We start from the raw sequence: 14,550 nt of genomic DNA on the forward strand, positions 1-14,550 counted from the left end.
CTATTACACGGGACAGGTACGCTTTGCCGACGCCAGATTTTTTAATGGCTTGGCTACTGAGGTCGTTTGCACGAAAATTACACTTTTTGCGCATTGTCTTTGCTGTCTCCAACGCACTATCAGCAAATATGGACGCAGACTTACTCAGGTTTTCAATCATGTACAGAGTTGAAATATTACCCGAATGATTACTCAATTGACAAGGCATTGTAGGTGATGTCCTCTAAAAAACGCACAAACATAAGAAAGAAAAATCTTTTACGTCGCAACCCTAAAATCACTGATTTTGTAACCAGCGCCGTTTAAATTGCAATCTTTACGCATTGCGACTAAAAACACTAAGAACACTTGCAAGGTTAAAAAAAAGCACATGTTTGAAAACGAATTAAAAAGTGTTTGTAAAAGTATCCTAAATTTAAATAGAATGTTTGTTTTGCACGCGCGTAAAACAAGGTATTTAATTGACAGCGGTTTTTGTTCTGTTCAATTCATTGCTTCTCTTGTATCCGTAATTTGTAGAGAACCGTTGCCGAGCTCCGAAGGTGGTGTGTTTTCGGATGTCAGGGATTGCTTTGCTACTAGCAGTGTGACCGGAGTCTAGGATACAGCGTAGGTGGTAGCAGAAGTGTATGTGGCAAGGCTTCCTTTCCATGTTTCTGACATGTTATTCTATGTTACACGTACAGTAAACCCTCATTATAAAGAAGCGCCCGCGAAAGTGAACTCGCTTCGTTATACGCCCCCAGCTTCGCGAGCGCTGCGCCGCCTGCCGCCGCATCTCTGCGGCGTTTAAAGGAGACATGAAGAGAAAATACAACTTCGTATAATTTGAAAGAACTAGGAATCCGTATCTCACTCAGCTCTGTTACCGCCACAAAAGATGTTTTTTAAGGAAAAAAAGCAAGTATTTAAAAACTTTCAAATTTTGCGCCATACTGACGTGTTATCAGCAAGAATGACATCATACGGGCAAACAATAAAACATAACTTTCAGTTCGTTAACTGCACGTTAGCATTCACGTGATGCGGTCAATTGGAACTAGAGGCCCCATTACAGACGCCCAGTAATGTGTCGTGGCGACAGGTCAGTTAGGCGGCCGCCAATCGCACAAACAAGGTTCCATGAGGTCATAGAAAAGTTGCGGGAAATTGGCTAGGGGGTCGCGACTGGTTCACACGTTTTCTTTAATGTCTCCGTTATTTGTTCGAAGATTGCGATGATATTGGTATCAGTGTTATCTGGACTAAGCAGTCCTTCTAATAAACCAAACTTGCATTTTGTCTTCATGGCTCTTTTAAGGGGTTACAGTGGTGTAGCTGATAGTGGCTCGTACCGTGTTTTGGTTCTCTTTCGCTTCTTTGTGCCTTTCCGCGGCATTAGCAACTTGCTATGGTGATGCATCAAAGCAAGTAGTACGTTTAGGGCACTTTTAAAAATTAATGCCGTTCCACACGATGCGCAAGCTATCAGAAGAGCAGAGCAGTGATTCGCCATATTGGGTTGTAGCGCCGTTTTCCGCTCACTGCTACCGCCCAATACAATTCAAATCTCCCGCAGTCCTCGCGCGCCCCCTGCCTGAAACTGCGCCAGCGGGAGTTCTGTTCTTTTTGTGCTTGCTTTTCCTCCCGCACGTGCCGGTGTTGCACTGCCACTTTGTTTCTCTTGCTATCCTAAATCCCAACCCAACGAGTACTTCTAACTAAACGAATGTGGGCGCTGCCGGTGAAGTACGCATATTTCGCCTCAGATATACCTACAGGTTCCTTTGCGCTAAACAACGGGGAGATGTATGACAAGCGCCAGCGGTCAACGAGTTTTGAACCTCTATGACTAAATAAACGCCTTGGCTTTTGAAGCCTCTGGGTTATGCCGCGACCAAAGCCGCTGTGACGGAACGCCGAGTGGCTCTACTTGGGTCGAGCGATCGAACTACGACGGCAAGGCCAGCCCCAAAAGTGTTCTGCACTTCAAGAACAATTGAGGCTTGGTAGAGTGCTTTAACGCCAACAAAAGCTACTCAGGGACGTGGATCTGTGGGCTACTTGGCCGCTCTATATGGGCTTGGCTGATGGCAGCAGTATTATATCACCGCTGTCACCTCCGATAATGTCAGGCACAACTCAATTTTATTTTCTCCTCGTTGAGACCTGATACTGGCACAGTGAGAATTTGATCTCGTGTTGCAGCGCGGACGAGAAGTGCGCCTTGCTTTGGAATCAATAAGTCGTAGAATAAGTTTCGTCGATGTGATTATCCATAACGCGACAATATATTGTGCCTTTCATGGGAATATAATCCACACAAAAATGTTAAGTGCATTCAAATGCTCTTCGTCGTTATGTATGTGCACACTCACGCCCCATAGCAAGTACCAAGTAAAGTTGATGAAACCACAGAAAAATAAATGGTCTGCACGTCGGGAAGAAACAGAATAACTCGTAGTCAATGCAAAACCCAGTGAAGCTTTGGAAATGCTAAATAAGTTATCCTAGACATACGCTGCAGGCAGGAATAAGCAGACCAAGTAAATGAGAAATGCCATGGTACATCGAATTGAAGGGGGGAATAGGAGGTGTTGAAGAACCGAGGCGGGGACCGCGGGACGTGGGTGATTCGTTTTAATGGCGGATGGGACTTTTTAGTGATGGTGATAGTTAAGTGCAGCTGCTAATAGCCACCTCTTCCTCTTCTAATATTTTTAACATCCTCCGGCCGCGCGATTAGCATGGGAAGATGCTAAAACTAGTTTTCAGTGGCTATTTAGCGTCGCTCCCTTCGTTGCACCGAACAGCAAAGTTCATTAAAGTTCGTTAATCAGTCCATAATTCAAATCGATGTAGTGTCCGTGGTAGCTGCACCGGAGCAGTCCATACTTCTGTTTCCACCTGTGTTTCCAGCATCGGTGGCACAGCCGTTCTGTGGAATCAGACCGTCGTAAGCGGTGCGTCTTGAGCGTCGGTCGTCCTCGATAACCATGTAGCGATTCCCGCGGAAGCATATTGCTGAATGCGCATCGGACAGCCTGTCGTGTGTTGGAGGAATTAATGTGCCGGTTGGGTCCTTTCGTACGGATGTTCATCGCACACCTTTCATTTCTCGTTTTTTCAATCAGACGCCAGTTGGTCAGGTGCTTTGGGGCAACCTTATTTCTGGTAGTTGCGTGTGCGCATAGTGGGGCCCCTGCGTTTCGCCGTTTTTGTGGTCTTCGTCTGAACGTCGGCGTCTTCACATTTGTACGTTTCACCTGGGCCAGTAAAATTCTTTTCAAACCTTTGCTGCAGCAAAGGCCCCATCTCTCCGGCGTCTCCATGGGTGAGTGGTTAAGATAACTCTGCTGAGCTTCATTAATCTGTGGTTTTTGTGGGCCTTCATTACGTCGTTTCTTGCGCATTGATCGTGTTTTCTTCCCAGTAAAACCTTGCAAACAAGTTGGCTCTGCAGGTTCTTGCACAGCGTTATCATTAGTATAAGTATCCGTCATTCTTGTTGCCGGTAATCGAAAACTTCCGTCGTTGGGGTTGCAGTCATCTAAGCGAGCAACAAGAACGGGTGCCTCCACTTGGTTATTCCTTGAACTAGTCCCTTGTTTGAAGCAAACAGCTTGTTCCCTGACTTCTGTCTGATGATGTTCTTTCAGAGGCGTCGTCAAATTGCTGTTTTCGTTCATAAGGTGACTTTTTTCCAAAGCCGATTTGTTGACGTTTGGGGTACTATCCTGCTTTTTCAGGGCTATTGTAACAATTTCATCGGTAGAATACTTTTCCAATTCTGGGAACAATCGCTCCATTCTAAATTTCGTCAATAGGATCAAATCTTCGAATTCATATGATGCTTCACATTCTTTCTCTAAATCATCCAGTTCGAGATGCTCTTCAATTTCACTGTCCAGTTTCTTCAGGATTTCATATTTGTCTAATAAACGTTTTTTCAGGAAAAATAGCTCACCGATTGCTGATGTCTCGTCAGTCATGCGTGATTTTATGTCGTCGATCAGTGCTTTTACGTCCTGTCGGATCAGGCTTCTTCTTTGGTAAAGGTCTTGCAGGTCCATTCTCGACGTCGGTAATGTCTAGGTGGTCGTCGAGAAGGATCACGCTCGGTTGAATGTTGAAGCCATTGTCGTTGATGTCGAAGCCGTTGTCGTTATCTTTCAGTGTCCGCGAGGCGTCCGCGAAGAATCGGTAAAAGTTGTTGAGGGCGTGGTATTGGGTACACGTTTGGTGCGTCCTCAATTCCTTGGGTTTTCTTCGCAGACGCTTGCGGTCGATGGTCAGGAGGCGTAGTTCCCTCGCAGCCGTGTCACTCACGTCATCGTTGATGGCGGTCCGCACACACCGTTCTTCAACTGTGTAGATCTTCTCATCCTGGTCACGGCACCATTTTGTTGAAGAACCGAGGCGGGGACCTCGGGACGTGGGTGATAAGTTTTAATGGCGGATGGGACTTTTTAGTGATGGTGATAGTTAAGGGCAGCTGCTAATAGCCACCTCTTCCTCTTCTAATATTTTTAACAGGAGGGGACGCTTAACCACCGTCGTGTACGAATGCGAAGCGAAATCAAGAAATGACCGTCTCAGAAATCATACACAGAAGCTGCGGATACAATCCCCTTTTGTTTTTTTTTTTACTTAAACGAAGATCTGATTACTCAGGGCACGCAATCTTTGAAGCATAAGTTGAGCAGTTCACAAGCGATAGAAGGTGTCGTTGGAAAAGTGTAATATCTGATAAAGACTTGTGATTTCACTTTGTGCTAGATTCTGCAGATTCCCTGTGTCATACGGCTATGTTTTTAAGAAGCGTTGAGTCGTGGACGTGGATTACTCTATAGGAATGTTTTTGCGCTGCTCGTGGAGGAAATATAAACAGATAATGAATGTTGGCCGGCTCTCGCCACACCACAAACGACCGAGCATTACATCTTTTGTCGTTTCCAGATGCCCCAGTATAATTTTGCATTGTCCATCCATCATTTTTGTTTCGTAGAATGGTCCTGGAATATATGCCACACTGGCCTGTAAAGGGCCAAGTTCAACATCTGAAATATGGCATTGGCAAGCGTAACTGGCACGTTGTCAGGTACGAGCACTCCGCTAGATCATGTAAGCGCAAAAACCCAATTGACATAGTGATTAGCCGTAGCAATACCATCTGCGGAAACGCTGGTTACGGACACACTGCTGGTGAATTTTGGGACAGTGGAGTTACTATCGGCTACATACATATGCCGATTTCACGGCGACGGCCTGTGGCGCACACCGGGCGCTTGTACAGACGGAATCAACAACACTAAGAGCACGTCCGAAATGTTTACACTCTCGTAAATGCGCCCCATTTGCGAACAGGGTTACTGCTCCACATAAACATGTATTTCCAACGCATGCAAACGCAAAGTATCAGTCGCGAACGTGCCTCAAAAGAAACGGCTACAGTGGTGAGCGGGCCGGGGACTCCCGCGACTGCTTTCGAAACTGGCCGCAAGGGGGATTTCAGTGGCGCCCCTACACGCAGCGCTCGAGGTGTATAGGCGCGTCTCACCCGCTCACAGAGAATCAGTAATGGTTGCCAGAAATTTTCAACCCCTTTTCCCGTATTCATTCTGTTTGTGAAGAAACGGACTACCTAAAACACATCGAATGCGCGCTGTTTTCTCGAAGGCAGCCGTGGGAGAATCGGGCGGCTGCACCCACTCGATTCCTGACGGTTACGGCGCTTCCAGCTGACCCTAATGGCCGCCCTTTTTGAAGTTTTGGTTGGAAAAGAGCATTTTTGATCTTCGTTTACAATGCCGCGACGAATATTTGGGCCTGAAAAATTTCCCCGTAGCACCTTTTAATGTAATATCGGCTGAAAATTTTGCGTTAGAGGGCCGAAAATTTTTCTGAAGTTGGCCTTTAAGAAACACCCATTTTCCTTGCTAAAATGCGATACCATGGAAATTGCGCTTAGGGCATTGAATGCGACAACGAAAAGGAAATAGTCGCCTAATTATGCGTTTCCCCGGAGTTGAAACGCGAACATTTGGTTGTCACACAACCAATTTCATGAGTCAAACCAGGCGATTTCACGAGGCGTTTTCATGAGTCAAACCAGAATCATCGGATCGAATCCGACTTCGCTGAAGTCTAAGTGAAAAGCATGACGAAAACTGTACTGCACAATAAAGAAATTCAGGACTTGTTACTATACATTTTTATTCGTCTCCGCCCTGCGGGGAAAAAAAATGCGATGCAGCGGACGCCGCAAGATAAATTTACGAGAGAGAGACTATGAAAGCACCCGCCGCGTTGGCTCAGTGGCTAAGGCGTTGCGTTGCTGAGCACGAGGGCTGTGGTGGTTGATCCGCAGGTGGTTGAAAGTAATCCAGAGCCGTCCACTAAGGCGCGCCTTATAGCTTGCGTTGCGTCGGCGCGCTAAACACTACAATTAATCAAATCGAGAATATCAAAACCTGTGCGCAAATGCGTCCTGATTAGAGGGGTGACAGCAGTCGAGCCAAAAGCAGGAAATAAACACTCGAAGTATGTTGCAGTATTTTAAACACAAACCATGTTCAATTATAATCAGGCCGGTAAAATTAAGGTCCGCGTAATTCTGTTGGTGTGGTGTAGTCTGGCATTAAGGGAGAAGCTTCTAAACTAAAATGCTAGTAATGGCGGATAATGACAGCGAAGAGCCCTTGCGCCTTGTACCATACGTGCAACGTCATAACAGAGTGCGAATTCAAACTTGAACATTGCCGGACAGTTTTGTATGAGTAAGGTTATAGAATTGGCCAGCCTTCAAGGTGGGTACGTCTTTAATCAAAACGGCCACCCATTCCATGCGATTAATCATCATCATCAACAACAACAACAAGAACAACGTCAGCTTGTTTAGGTGCACTGCAGGACGGAGGCACCTCCCATTGACCTCCATCTGCTACTGTCCAGCGCTGCCCGAATCAGTTCTTTGCATCAGGACTTTCTTATTTCGTCTCTCCATCCATTTATTGGCCTTCCCCTTCTTCTTGTCCCATCTCTCGGTGTCCACTCTGTTACACTAACTGTCCAGCGGTTGACGGTTCGTCTCCTTACACGGCCAATTCAAGTTCATTTCTTTTTAATAATTTGAACTTGGATATCTTCAGCTCCAATTTACTCCTTGATCCGCGAGGTTTGTTTCCTGTCCCTAAGTGTTACTCAAAAAATGGACCCTATTTTAACAGCCCTGTTTCGTTTCCTATTAAAAAAAACAATCCATCAGGCATTCTCAATAAAAGAGCGCGGTTACTCTTGGTTAAATGCTGTAGCGGTCCCAGAGATCGGTTTTAGGGGAGGGGGGGGGGTTTGTGGGGGCGAATAAGAACCGCTTCTCTCCTTGCGCCAGTTCTGCGGAGGAGGTGACAACCATGCCGGCGTGTGCGCGTATGTGGAGTAACCAGCTAGCCAACTAATCACTTAGGGACACAGTGGCTTTTGACTCCCCGTAGGCGGTGTAACGGCTGACGCGAGCCCGCATTTCTGACGGTCGCAACACGTCTGCGACCTCGCACAAGTGGGATTTAACCTCGCACAAGTGGAATGCTTCGAGGAAAACAAAAAATAAGAAGCTGAGGACCTCTTTAGGGGGGGGGGGGGGGGGCGATCGCCTCCCTAGCCCCCAACTTTGGCACCGCCACTGCTTACATGCCTACTTATTGCCTCAAATATTCAGATATTCCTGATATTTTGTTTGCACTGAATAATGTGGCAATATTTGGGCCATGGCAGCAGTTTAATTTGGTATGGCCTTGCCTGTATATACTTTGTGTTAAGCACTCTGTCACCTTTCTTTTTTATGGCGGAAGACTTCGGCCTCTATGTTTAATAAAACCCGCTGCGAAGCATAGAAAATAAGAATGCAAGCCGGAGCGCGCGCGCCGGGAAAGGGAAACAGGGGCACGGGTAGAGGGTAGGCCTTTGCCAGACGCGCTATTCAAGCCGCTTTGAGACGTATGGTACCGACGGGGGCGAACAGAAGGCTCCTGGCGATGGATAGCACGCGGAAGGAACTTCCGAGGGTGTTGTCCCCGGGACTGGTCAAGCAGTGTCAAAGTGGCGGTATCTTTAGACTGAAAGTTCAGCAGCAGATCTGGAGGAGGTCAAACTGCGGTTTCACGAAGAATGTGACGAGTATTCCCCGTAGTAACACGCGCACATACATACATACATACATACATACATACATACATACATACATACATACATACATACATACATACATACATACATACATACATATATACATACATACATACATACATACATACATACATACATGCATGCATGCATGCATACATACATACATACATGCATGCATGCATGCATACATACATACATACATACATACATACATACATACATACATACATACATACATACAGACAGACAGACAGACAGACAGACAGACAGACAGACAGACAGACAGACAGACAGAGAGGTAGCCTGAAAAAAACATCGTTATTAAAACCAGTGTAACAACATTGTAGAAGCAGACGCCAGAAACAAAGGTTAAGACGGAGCTTGTCCGCAGAGATTGAAGGGACAGACAACCGATTTTTGTTGAGTTATGGTCTCTATTGTATATGAAAGAGCATCCCTTAAAACACCTTAGCGGAAAATGTTTTCGCTGATAACGTCCTAGAACTTTATAAATCAAAATTTTCAGAACTACGAGGCGTATGTGTCCTCCCAAACATAGTTTCATACAAATATATACTAGAGGGAAATCTGGCGCCACTGCCTACGGGACCCACGCTTCAGCGAGCGTTCCGTTATGTACCGGGCAGGTACGTTCCGCTGGTCCTTGGCATGGCTCATGAACAGGCTCAAAAGTTGACTCTGGCTGCAAAAAAGCAACAGTGTTACTGTAGAAAGTTCATGACATTCGTGTTGTTATTATAAATTGAAACTGCAAACGATTAATTTGTGAGTGGTTATTTAGAAGTTTCATGTACGATAAACAAGAAAAAAATTTTACCCGTTTTTGCTGATTTTGCCTTGGAGACAAAAAAGAAGCCATATGGGTAGCTAAGCCAAGTAGGCGAGGAACGTCTCTAGCGGCAATGGCTCCGCCCACGGCGGCCCGCTACTGCAGAGAGAGATTTCTCTCTAGTATATTTTAGTATGAAACTCTATGCTACTGAAAATAATGCTGGCAAGCATGACGTACAGTAGCTCAGCAACGTACTTCTGTCGGTATGCGAGATAAAAAGCGGCATTTAAAAACTTGTCCCCAGCTAAAACATATAGTGAATTGCAGGGTTTCCTATTACTGTATATGTTTTCTTATTCACTAGTTCATTTTGCACGAAGGCACCATCTATTGGGATGAACGAGAACGATAGGTGGAATACTGGCTTCGTGTTGTGCAGTCAGCAGTTAGATCCTCCCCGGCGTGTCCTCGTTTATGTTAGGCTGCCGTTGGCGTTTGCGGAAGCTTAAAGCGAATATTTCGTCAAAAGAGACGCCCCCGACTCCGGCAGAATCGCCAAACAACGTACAAAACAAACGGGAAGCTCCTTCACTCGGTCTGTTACTCAACGCTGCCGTTGACTCTGGACTAGGCCTACAAGTTCATTTAGCGACACTGAGAGCAATGCAACTGCGGCGGCTTGCCTTTAAAAGTTCCAAAAGAATGTTTAAATAAATAAATAACTATATATATATATATATATATATATATAAGAAAACTTACAGAAATCCTTCTGTTAAAAAGTTTTCAATAAGTGAATAAACGCTTCAGCTGTTTCAGTAGATGGAAGGAGTGCGGGTCAGGTGACGGAGACACATATTCTAGTGTCAAGTTTGTACACTACGAACCGCTACCCTTCCGATTTGGGAAAGTACAATGACAAATGAAAATATTTCCGCCACTTTGTTTATAAATTGCTTGTGGTTACCCCAATATATAGGGGGTATTCGTGTGACGTCAGCAACAGCTAGTCGCCATTTTGAAGTTCTCCCCAGTGGCATCGCCATCGCCGCGACCGTCGTGTTTTGGCCGCTTCGGTGGAGGCAGTGTCTCGTTGGTGATTCGTTTTCCGCAGTTCATTTTCGCGGCCGTCGTTCTTGCGATGGCAGCGAAATCTGTGTCTTACAGTGACACGTCAGAGTACGTTGCTAGCCTCTCCAGGAATGATAGGGCCCGCTACGCAACGAAAATTGGCGTGTGCGGCGTCGACCCCTTCCTACTCGACGCGCGTGATTGTGTCTTCAACGCCGACCTTTGGCCCCACATCACGGTGATGGACATCCATGATTTTCCCCTGTTAAGGACAAGTTTTATCACGAGCAAGCAGCTCAAGAACTACAAAGCGCTCGAGGCTCACAACTATGTTACAAGCGGCTGGGTGAAGGAGCCGTGGGGGAAGCAAGTCGGCCAGGACGCGGTGATTGTTGTGACTAAGGTGAGTGTTTTGATCTTCGTGATTTCGTGGATAGTTTTATATGCACCATTTAACTCTTGCTGCTTTACCTTTACTGTTCAGGTCAATCATTCACAAAGCCTGACGAGCCCCCCCTTGAAGGCGTGGATTTGCGCGAAAAGTGACGGCGAGGTGGTTGCGGCGCACTGTCTGTGCATTGCGGGCAACGGAGAAGCCTGTTCTCACATCGCGGCGTTGATGATTTACATCGAGTGCGGCATGCGCATACGTGCTGAGCATTCATTGCACGGACGGAGAGAACAGCTGGCTACCGGCGCACATAAAGAAGCTCCAAGTGCGTCCTGTCGCCGAGATGGACTTTGCGTCGGCAGCCATGAAAAAACGTCGACTGAACGACCTCGGCCCTTCATGTTCGCCCCAAGTACTACCCAGGGCTCCAGCGCCAGCGAGGGCACCAGCACCCCCCGTGTTTAAGCAAGAAAAGGATGAGTTTCTGGGAAAGTTGATTTCGTTGGGTCTACAACCTGCAGCAGCCAGCACAAGTTCAGTGAACTGTACACCTCCGCGATTAGGGCGTGTACTGGTGGCGACCTCCGCCTTCTCTACGACAGGAAAACTGTCGACATGAGTCTTCCTGTACTGGCCGACCACTGCGCCAAGGTCTTTTCCAGGCTGGAGATAAGTGAGAAGGCCTGACAAGCCATCGAAAAAAGAACTAGAAAGCAGGCATTGAGTGTCAACTGGTTTGCGTACAGGGCTTGCCGGATTACGGCATCCACCTTGTACGACGTCTGCCACACGAGTGCGAGTGCTCCATCACCGAGTCTAGTTAAGCGCATTTGTGCCCCGCAGGGCCTTAGTGTTTCTGCTCCTCCTGTAAGGTACGGCCGAGAACACGAAGCAGAGGCACTGGAAAAGTACAAAAAGGTTGCTGGTGATGTGCACTGCAATGCGCAGTTCAAAGAAGCTGGGCTCTTTGTGTCGAAAGAGAACGTGTTTCTAGCTGCAACACCAGATATGCTGGTTGAGTGTGACCGCTGCGGCGCGGGTGTGGTGGAAGTGAAATGCCCCTGGAACGCCAGAGATGGCCGACCGACCGATTTGCTAGCCGACCAGAACAGCTGCGTCACTGAAAATGAGGGGTCGCTGGAACTGAAGGTGACCCACCGGTACTTTTATCAGGTCCAAGCTCAGATGTGTGTGTGGAGTGAAGTACGCAGATTTCGTGCTCTGGAATGAGCGGGAGATAAACATCCAGAGAATTGAACAAGACTGCAATTTTATTTTGCCACTTGTGGACACAGCAAGAACATTTTTTCATAACGTTTTGTTGCCAGAGCTGGTAGCTCGACAGCTCACTGAAAATCCCCAGAAAACTGCGATTTCAAAACAAGCTGCTGAACAAGTTGCCGAAGGGCCTTAAACTGCAAGTGTAGAGGCTGAAGCAAGCAAGCAGGTGTTTGCGGTCGATTCGCCAGTACAAGCTGCAGTGCATGGCATGTCTGACACTTTCTGTGTCTGTAAAGGGCCCGAAGGGGGAAAGATGATCGCCTGTGATGGTGCCGACTGCGAGATCAAGTGGTTCCACTTCACTTTCATTGGACTGAAAAGGGCTCCCAAAAAGCGGCAGTGGTTTTGCCAGTTTTGTTCCGAACGAAGCAGTAGGAAATGAAGTGGTAGTTCGCCTTGTCTGAACTAAGCCAGTGCCGTTAGGAGACAATTCACCAGTACGAGCTGTGATGCACAGCACTTGTGATACTTTGTGTATGTAAAGTGCCCGAATAGAAAAGATGACTGTCTGTGATGGTGCCAACTGTGAGATCAAGGTGTCCCAAAAGCAGCAGTGATTTCGCAACGGGCTGTTTGGTACATTTTCAAAGACAGCAGAAACAAGATGATGTGGGATACTGCACATTATCCTGATGTCCTTCCTTGTCCCGTCCATTCCGCTGTTTCTGCTGCCTTTGAAAATGGTTTTGAAAGTTTTGTTCAAAACAAAGAACTTGGAAAATGAACAGTGCGACAAAGAGAAATTTTTATTCATTGGCGAATCAACAACATAGCCTTACACATGGTGACAAACGAAACACAGTTCATGTTAATATAATACAATTTTGTGACAGGGAGCTAAACAAGGCAGTATGACAGGCAGCAAAAAATAATGCACCCCTCCGTCTAATAACGACGATGGCTGAATGCGAAGCTTTCTTGTGATAGATTCTTTGGTCAGCCAATCCCACACTGCAGGTATGTGCTACACTGGAGGTACGCACCGCTTGTCTAGAATACCCACAGCAACTCTCGAGTGTGCACTCCGTTGGCCTAATGTATGGGTTTGGGGCGTACAGTGTGAACTGGTGCCTGCTGCTTGGCATCCGGTTCAACCATGTCAAAAATTAGCAATTGGATAGACGCCGGCTTCATAACGCGAGGAACCCAAGTTCAATTCCAGCCACAGGAAGAATTTTAGGGGTGAAGCACCCCAACAGCACTCGTTTTCCAACTCCTTGCTTTAGAACACCAGGACACTAATTTTCAGACACGTCGCAGTACTTTTCAGCATGCTGCGCCATGACTCGAAGACAATTTATGGCCAGTCTGTATCATTTAATTGATTAAATCCGGTTCAACGCAAGACAGGGTGCCACCGCCTCAGCAAGAGCGCAATTGCTTCTCCAGCGCCCATTCAGCACATGTTACGTGGCAAGAGAGACTTGCAGTCTTTGAACACACTGCATGCTTCGCCCCTCCCCAGGTTTCAAGTAAGTGGAGATGGCCCGGAATTTTTTTTCTTTCACTTCACCCATGATCATTCACCATCATCTCCAGAGGAAGTTGGCTTTCCTGCAGGGCATAATGGCACACAATGGCATCACTGAATACACTAAAGCTTAACTCTAAAAAGCTCATACAGTGAAATGTTCCAAGTTCACCCAGAAAACACTGTGCATGTGCAGTGTTGTCATGCTGCACATTCTCACGATATTGATACAATGCTAACTTTCGGCCAGTTTTGTACTTTAAAGTACGAAGGCAAAGCTGTGGGCAGTGTTGGATGAGTTAAGTTGCACATGTGCTCCCATAATTTCGACTTCATGTTGCATAGGTGCAGACATGATCGAGAAAAGACCTGCCACGGTGGCTCAGTGCATGGCTAAGGCGTGCTGTTGAGCACACGAATGTGGGCTCGATTCCTGGTCGCGGCCGACGCTTTTCTGGTGGAGGCAGAAAGCGAAGAACCATGTGTTCGAGATTTCAGGACGCATTAAAGATCCACAGGTGGTCAAAATTAATCTGAAGCCCTCCACTGTGATGCACTTCATAGCCTGTGTAGTGTTGGCACATTAAATTTCATAATCAATCAATGATCGAGCAAAGGGTTTACGAAATCTAGCTGATAAAAAAAGTCTTTCAGTCGAGACTCGGCCACTAAAAAGACCACTCCTGTGGCATAACTGAATTACAGATGTTGGACAGTCCGCAGCACACCCTGACAATTTTGTCGATTTGGCACTCCTTGCTGCCATTTGTCCTCAGTACCTCTACAGGGAAATTTCCTTTTAGTAGGGTGTACTTATTTTTAACCATTCCAATGACCCTCTCGACATGAATACGCACATTCGCTATCTCTCTCGTTCGCTCCACCTCCGAGCTCGACAGTTGCCTCTTGCCTCTGGTAAAATTAGGCATTGCCAGTGTGGCACAACATATGCCAACACTCTCCTTTATCAAAAAACCCCTGTCGGCAAGCACAATGTCACCCTTGTCTAAGAGCCTAAGGACACCACACTGTTCCGTGATGAATTTGTCACTTGCACGCCAACCAAAAGACTGCGAAATGAACGTGACAGCTCCCTGGGGACAAATTGCCACGAGGAATTTCACGGTATTGTGATGCTTTTAGTGGGACCATGTTTCTGCACGTGGCTGCATTGAACTGGGCCGATCAATAAAAATTTCAAAGCAGTCAAGGATGACGCGCTCTTTTAGCACAAAGTTTTCTACAAATGCAATTGGCATGGTTCTGATTACGTCTTCTTTCTCCGGCCAATCCACGAAAGAACTCAAGCGGTCGAAGCACACGGCAAGCCACTTTTCAAAAATTCTCGAGGCTGTGGGCTGTGATACGCTAAAACGGTAC

The sequence above is a fragment of the Haemaphysalis longicornis genome, unplaced genomic scaffold, assembly GCF_048455015.1.
Source record: "Haemaphysalis longicornis isolate Haplotype H1 unplaced genomic scaffold, Haemaphysalis longicornis Haplotype H1 scaffold_13, whole genome shotgun sequence".
Lineage (NCBI taxonomy): Eukaryota > Metazoa > Arthropoda > Arachnida > Ixodida > Ixodidae > Haemaphysalis > Haemaphysalis longicornis.